The 8440-nt window shown below is 40.9% G+C and overlaps 1 long non-coding RNA gene across 1 annotated transcript; it reads right to left on the bottom strand.

Annotated features, from left to right (window-relative positions):
• Nucleotides 1-6504: 6504 nt before the first annotated feature.
• On the bottom strand, nt 6505-7519 carry LOC107969415 (uncharacterized). Its single transcript, XR_001711177.4, has 3 exons — nt 7394-7519; nt 6830-6952; nt 6505-6580 (listed from the first exon to the last, which is right to left on the bottom strand). It is a non-coding gene; the product is annotated as an uncharacterized LOC107969415 (long non-coding RNA).
• Between the last annotated feature and the right edge of the window lie 921 nt (nt 7520-8440).

The following is an 8440-nucleotide window of genomic DNA, read 5'->3' as shown; positions in this document are numbered from 1 at the left end:
TCCCCCTGAGGACAGATCTGATGTGGGAAGTGAGAGGACAGAGACGGCTGCGGGGTCTTTCACTGTCAGTGCAATCAGCACCTGCTGACAGGCAGAGGGGAGCCTCAGGCAGCAGCTCCTTCAGAGCCCCGGTGCCCGCGACCAGCAAAAGGATGACCGGGTGGGGGGCTCACCTCAGATGACCTCGCTGATGTGCGTCTGCACAGAGCCCCACTCCAGGTTCTGCACCAGTACGTTGGCGATCCGCGTGAGGTGGCCTATGTTCCCACGCCTCATGCCACCCGTCGCCCTAAAAGCCACAAGCACCATCAGGGTGGCCGCCTGGCCCCAACCTTGCCAGATCCATGACCCGGTGAGCCAAGTGGCACAGGCCTCCAGGTTCACCTTCAGAGCAAGTGCCCGGCCCTTGCCCAGAGCCCGTGCCCCCGGCCCTGCCTCCAAGACACTTCTGTTTGAGCAGCACCTGCCACGTGAAGCAGGCTCACCCCAACCTCACTACCAAAAGTGCCACTGAGACAGACGTGGAGACAGACACTGCTCTCGTCCCATTTTACAGACAGGGAAACGGAGGCAGAAAGGCCGTGGTGTGGCCTGAGCCCTGCTGGTGGCAGCAGTGGCGCAGGAGCTGAGCCCACGCTGTCAGCTACAAAGCTCAGGCTCAGCACCCTGCAGGGAGGGTCGGGCGGGACCTCCATGCTATGCAGCCCAGCTCAGCCTCTGCTTCCCCACAGCTGCACTCAAACCCCTCCCAGCTCCAGTGAGTCCCTCCTCATATCGCCCAGAGCCAGACAGCTCCCAGCAGGACAATGAATGGGTGGGGATGGCTTTGGGTCCAGGACAATAGGCAGGACATGTGTCCTGACCAGAGGGAGCACCCATTAAGCAGAAGACACGGAAAGACCAAAGTAACGTGTCCCCATGTGCGAGTGCTGATGGAGCACCCGAGTTCTTGGGGAAGATCAGGAATGGACAGGGGACCCGCAAGAGGGCAAAGTCTAGGCAAGCCAGGCTGGGCAGGGGCCAGAGCAGGTGCCTGGTGGGGATGGGACTGCTTCCTGTCAGCTCCCTGTGTCCCCTCCCCAAGTAGCATTTGCAGCTGTCCACCCAGTAGGAGGGTCCCTTGCATGGCAGCCTCAGAGTGTGGAGCTGTGTCGCACACCCAGCGCTCCACCAGAGCATGCAGTCCTGCACGCAGCATCACCAGTGCCCGGCTGAGGTGCGTCTCTGCATCCCTGACTGGCCAGGCTGGGTCCCTCCATGTCCGAGTGGCTCTTACTGTGTGTGGTCGTTGGCTTCCCAGGCCTCCAGGATCCTCTGCACCAGGCAGCACTTCTGAAACAACTGGGGGTGGCAGGGGCGGTAGCGTGAGTCAGGGTCTGACTTGGCTCACTGCAACCTCTGCCTCCCAGGTTCAAGCTATTCTCCTGCCTCAGCCTCCTGAGTAGCTGGGATTACAGGCGCCCGCCACCATGCCCAGTTAATTTTTGTATTTTTAGTAGAGACGGGGTCTTGCCATGTTGGTCACGCTAGTCTTGAACTTCCGACCTCAGGTGATTTGTCCACCTCAGCCTCCCAAAGTGCTGGGATTACAGGCGTGAGCCACCATGCCTTGCCTCTTTTGTCCTTAAGTTGGAAGCTTAACTCATTAATTTGTAGCCTTTCTTCTTTTCCAGTCTGTCTTTAAAAGGCTACATTTCCCTGTACACAATGAACTTTAACTACATTCTACACATTTTGCTATGTAGTATTTTTATTATTCTTCAGTTCTAAGTATTTGAAAAGTTCCTTTATAATTTTGTCTTCCTCATGAGTTATTAGAAGTGTTTTAGACTCTCAAGCACGTGAGGATTCCACCCAGGATGGGCAGGCGTGTGCACATCGTCCACCACACAAACATGAGACTGTGAGGTGCATGTTCAGAGACTCCCCAAGGGAGCCCGGACCTAAGCAGCATGGGCTGAAGCCCAGAGGAGGTTCTGGCCACCTAGGCACTCCCCTGGGGGACAGAGGTAGCTGAATGAGGACAGCGGGTCTGCAAGCTACCATCCATAGGCCAAATCCAGCCTATCACTTGCTATTGTAAATATAAAGTCTTAGTTAAACACAGCCACGCCCATTCATTCACATATTGTCTGTGGCCACTTTCATGCTTCAGAGGCAGAACTGAATGGTTATGACAGAAACTGTATGACCCGCAAAGCCTAAAATATTTACTATCTGGCCTTAAGAGAAAAGTTTCCTGATCCCTACTCTAGAGCTGCAGTGTCTAACATGGTAGCCACTGGGCAGCCACACATGGCTATTGAGGACTTTAAGTGTGGCTTGTTCAAATTGAGATGTGCTGCAAGTATAAAAGACACACCAAAATTTGAAGACTTTATTTAAAAAAGACAATGAAATATGTCATTAATAACTTTTATATTGATTACATGTTGAAATTATATTACAGATAATATACACTGGGTTAAATAAAATATTAATACAATTAACTTTACCTGCTTCTTTTTACTCTTTAAGGTAGGAAACTTTAACATATGGGGTTCTAATTATATTACTATTGGAGAGCATTGCTCTAGAGTAAGGTTTAATTCAGCTGCCACGTAACTTAGCACACCCATTCCTATAAGATAATGGCAAACTTGAGGTTTACACATTTCCATTTTCCTCAGTGTGGTGACTTTATGCTCATGAAAATGTAATGACTTATATAATCTAGGAAGTAGACCACAAAACTCTGTATATATTTTTGTCTTCTAAGCAGTTGTCCCTGATTAATTCATTCATCAAAAGCATTCGTATTACAGAAAGTTTGTGAAAGATCACACAGCTTAAAAAACTGAAAAAACAATATTTTTAGAAAATTTTATCATTCTAGGCTTAAAACTGTGAAAATCTATTAAAATCACAGTAGTAACCACACTGAAATCTGAAAAAGGGAATATACCAAACAACAGTACTTATGTTTGGGTGACAAAATTTGGCACTATTCTTAAAACTTATTTTCTAAATTGCTGTGACACTTTTTTTATAGTTAAAACAAGAAATTCTAATAATTTGAAGTCAGAAAAATACAAAATCATAAAACCTTTGGAAGTATAAGTTTTACAATATACTAAATACTATAGAGTTAATATTTCAAGACAAAAAATACAAAATAAAATTTAAAAGTTGAATTAAAAAAATAAAAGTACATATACCTAATCTCCCAAAATGTTTCTCCAGGAGCATCAGGATTCCACAAATCAATGCTATCTAACTGACGAAGAACCAGCAGAGCCGGAATTTTTTTTAAAAAGAGAAAGGCAAAGAGAAGACTCACTCAAACATGTTTGGTAAACATAACGCTGGAGTACTTATTGTATAAATGCTAAGAAATTGAGCTATTTCATTTGTAGTTTCAATACATAGTAAAAGGTAAAAAGAGATAAACTCTGGTGAACACAAACCTCTAGGGAATAATATAGACAGAATGATATCATTTTATTCCCATCATTCTTACTCTAACTGGCATAACCATATAAACCTAAATGATGAATTCAGAACAATATACAACTGTAAAAATTCCTTTAAGAAACAAACAAAATAATTTCAACAGATATTAAAGAACTCTGTGAAACAAAAAGTTAATCCCCAAGTAAGAAGGGCTTGCCAAAATTAATACACACAGTAAAAGATAAGTAAAAATTGTCTCACTTGCCACAAAGTCTCTTGTAACAGAAAAGAGCAACTATTTTTCAAAATCAAGAGAGAGGAAGCAAAATGGATTTTGTATTTCATAACAGATTATCCATTCTAAAGTATTTCAATGGACCATAGAACTGAAATTGGAATTTGGTTCAGAGAACATTAACAGGAATTAAATAATTCACTTACAATATATAACATATAGATTATTACATAAATTAAAACCATCAAAGATATAAAGAATAAAAGGTAAACTCTTCCTTCAAACTTATCCTATCTTAACTCCAATTCTACAATCCCAACTCACACTCCTCCCACCCCCCCTCCACCCCCAACCCAGCAGACACTGTGAAGCTCTGGACATTCCTTTCAGTCCTTGGTCAACTTATCAACGTATAAAGGCCAGACCCATATTATCTCATTTCAAACATTGTTATTGTAATTACTTTGAGATATTTAATGAAAATTGCAATTAATTGTGAGAATCTCAAAAAACTATTAATTTAAAGCTCTCCTATAAAAAAAAAAACAACACAAATTAAAAATCAAATTTGCTACTATTGTACCAAAACTTGGTACAATTTACTGGCAGTAGCTTTTTCAAGTGACAAATTCTCTATATTTTTGTTTGATAAAACTTTAAAAATATATATTGAAAGAAAACGTGTTAGCCTTTTCCCTGCTTTGATTTTTTCATGTTCCCTTTTTTTTTGTATTTTCCACGTTTTAACAAAGCCATAAACACAGTATACTCACTTGACGTATCATGTTTTTCCATATTGCTATGTGATCTATATAGGTTTTTGTTGTTGTTGTTGTTGCTATTGTTTTTTGAGACAGACTCTTGCTCTGTCACCCAGGATAGAGTGCAGTGGCGCGATCTCGGCTCACTGCAACTTCCGCCTCCCGGGTTCACGCCATTCTCCTGCCTCAGCCTCCCGAGTAGCTGGGACTACAGGCGCCCGCCACCGCGCCCGCCATCACGCCCAGCTAATTTTTTGTATTTTTAGTAGAGACGGGGTTTCACCATGTTAGCCAGGATAGTCTTGATCTCCTGACCTCGTGATTAGCCCGCCTTGGCCTCCCAAAGTACTGGGATTACAGGCATGAGCCACCATGCCCCGCAGATCTATATAGGGTTTTTTTTGTTTTTTTTTTTTCTTTGAGACGTGGCTTCGTTCTGTGGCCCAGGCTGGAGTGCAGTGATGTGATCTCGGGTCACTGCATCCTCCGCCCCCCAGGTTTAAGCAATTCTCTGCCTCAGCCTCCCAAGTAGCTGGGATTACAGGGGTCCACCGCCACACCCAGCTAATTTTTTTTTTGTATTTTTAGTAGAGACGGGTTTCACCATCTTGGCCAGGCTGATCTTGAACTTCTGACCTTATGATCCACCCACCTCAGCCTCCCAAAGTGCTGGGATTACAGGCGAGACCCACTGCGCCCGGCCCTATATAGGTTTTAATGAATGTTTATCAGCTCACCAAGTTAAAATACCATTCTCATTATTGAATATTAACCCATTCTCCTCCTAGTAAAGTTCTAATATTCTCCTGTTGTAATCAAGAGTAATAAGTACCTATGTGTGCAGCTTTTTCCTTTTGAGTTATATTCATAACATTTTTAAAGTCATAGAAATTGAATTATTTGTACAAAAAAAAAAAATGAAATGTTTGTATAGCTCCTGCCAAATAGCGTTCCAAAAAGCCTGCAAGAAATGTATCAGTTTATGGGACCGATAGCAATGTACACAAATATGGAAGCAATGACTAAGTAATAAGTGCTAAACCATTTCTTTTTTTTTTTTTGAGATGAAGTCACACTCTTGTCTCCCAGGCTGGAGTGCAATGGCGTTATATCAGCTCACTGCAACCTCCGCCTCCCAGGTTCAGGTAATTCTCCTGCCTCAGCCTCCCGAGTAGCTGGGATTACAGGCGCCTGCCACCGCACCCGGCTAATTTTTTGTATTTTTAGTAGAAATGGGGTTTCACCATCTTGGCCAGGCTTGAACTCCTGACCTCGTGATCTACCCACCTTGGCCTCCCAAAGTGCTGGGATTACAGGCATCAGCCACTGCGCCTGGCCAACACCTGAGAACTTTCAAAACTGGGTTGTTCATAATTAGAGTTTAAAAAATCCACAGTCCAAATCTGATAAAGTTTTGCTCTCTATTTAATGTCACCATATCAGAGTTGAAGGTTTCCCAAGTACCTTTTAATGATTTCACTTATTTTGTTTGATATGCTTTTGTATCTTGTGAATACCTCTTTTAAAGTATGTTAATATTTTATTTTAAGAAAAATGAAATTTTACAATATGAATAAATTTAAGATCAAAAGGTTTTAAAGTACCATCAAATATAGTCCCATCATTTTGTCAGTGTGCTTTACTGGACTACAACATAAATACTACTACTTTTAACTTAAATGGTAAGGTGGCAAGTCAACGTATCAAATGCTGTGAAAGGGCTAAGAGTATTCAAATAATATGTTTGAAAAGCTTTGGGATGAAAATTTTATATTATATTTTCAGTGCCATTTTTCTCTAGGGCTTTTGATCTGAATAAAATGCTTTAGATTTATCTTTCCAAAGCATCTTATTAACTCCATCTTCCTTAATATGGGCCCTTCGGTCAAGGCTTACTATGAAAAATACAAGTATTTATCAATTATCAAATATAATCACCGTGGAGAAATTTTCCTATTCCGTACATCTAAATTCAGAACCTTTTTGAAAACCAAGAGTGCGTTTCGTAAAAAGAAATATGCAAAGAAAATAATGAAATTTTTTTTTTTAGTAGTTTAGCAATGCCTATTGGACTTACATTGGTGATGATTTGATGGAGTGAATTTACCAGCACATAGTGAAATGTAGAATGTGAATTCTGCACCAGGCAGATCTATAGAAAAAGAAAAAAAAAAGCAGATTATTTCTATGAGAAAAATACTCAGTAATACAAATGAAGTCAAAAAGAACAGCAAATAGAAAGTTTTTTTAAAAACACTACGTTTTTAAGGTCTTGAAATGAGCATCAATACGTAATAGTGAGAAATGCCGATAGAGGTGAACCTGTTATCCCTCTAGTCTTTCCGTTTATAAAGGATAACGGCATCAGTAAACATAGTTAGATAAAAACCAATGCCCTCACCTTAAACTGTTGGTTGTTGTGAGGGCTTACACGAAGGCAAGAAACAAGGCAGTCAATCATAAGATCCACATCTGCAGGCTGACTGCCCCTTGAGACTGGCTTACTTGGATTAAAAAGCAGGTTCTATAAAAACCCCAACAGAAAACAAAAGCCTTTAAATAACCATGCAGTATTTCTTTACTAATATGTAATAACATCAACACATTATCCACATAGATGGCAGTAAAATTCAGTTGCCAGAAGCAGCACAAAGCACCAATACTGTGGTTCATCCATCTGATACAATTCTTCCCGTACCATATATAGGTTCCTTTCAGGCCCTGATTGCCACATTATTTTAAACCCAAGTCAGTATATTTATGCTCATTTAAGAAAACAGTGTTTTCTTCATATTCTCAGTCCATTTATACTGATGAACGCAGTAACAACAAAAGCAAGTCCTATGAACTTATCAAAGAAGAATCAGAACTTTAATGTTAGCAATTCTCTTTGACATAATACTTATGCTAGAAAATTAATTTAATTTTCTTAAACTTTGTAGTAGAGAAAGAATAAGCATATTACCTTAAGATCAACCACCATGGACTGAACAAGTAGGAAAATGACAGCGTTATCTTCCCAATTGATGTAAGTACTTGCTTTACACAGTTTGGCACAGGCAATTGCAGAACTTTCTGTCAGCTGCCTACTTCCTCCGTGGCCAGCAAGAGCTTTCCATAGACTGTCCAGAAACAACTTCTACAGAATTCAAATATAGCGATAAGATAATATATGAAGTTTCTTCTATTCCAGATTTACCTAATATGATAGCAAATTAACAACCTCTAAAACTCATACTATAAAGAGTGCATAATTTATATTTCTGGTTTTCAATTTCATAATTTAAGTAGTGGTCATCATTTAAATGTTCCTCAAATTAAAAAAAACATCTTTTTTCTATTTTCTTTATTGAATTTTTAAGGCTATATCAAAAACAGTCCTTCCCAAACAAGGGAGCTGTTTTCTGAACTTTTTTTTTTTTTTTTTTCTGAGATGGAGTCTTCCTCTGTCACCCAGGCTGGAGTGCAGAGGCACCATCTCAGCTCTTTGCAACCTCTGCCTCCTGGGGTCAAGCGATTCTCCCGCCTCAGCCTCCAGAGTAGCTGGGATCGCAGGCACCTGCCACCAGGCCTGGCTAATTTTTGTATTTTTAGTAGAGACAGGGTTTCGCCATGTTAGCCAGCCTGGTCTTGAACCCCTGGGCTCAAGTGATCCTTCTGCCTCACCCTCCCAAAGTGCTGGGATTACAGGCATGAGCCACCATGCCTAGGCTTCAACTTTGAATTCAGCTGATCATAACTTCTTTTTGATATTTAAAATCTAAATATTATACTCTCTTGGCTCTGGTCTATGATAAACTGTTCCATCCTTTTCTAACACTCCAGGCTATATTCAAACTTCAGCCTTCTAAATAAGAATATATTCAAGGCTGTTCTGTCACTCTAAATTTGTTTCTCAAAAAAAAAATTACATATTCTTGTGAATGTCAACCCCTCTTTACAGTTCATTAACAAATTTCTTCCCTTGGCTTTTCTCCTAAATGAATATCTCACATCTCCACCTACATGTATG

The sequence above is a fragment of the Pan troglodytes genome, chromosome 17 (assembly GCF_028858775.2).
Source record: "Pan troglodytes isolate AG18354 chromosome 17, NHGRI_mPanTro3-v2.0_pri, whole genome shotgun sequence".
NCBI lineage: Eukaryota > Metazoa > Chordata > Mammalia > Primates > Hominidae > Pan > Pan troglodytes.
Note: the sequence above shows the minus strand (reverse complement) of the source record. Positions and strands in the feature narration are given on the sequence as shown.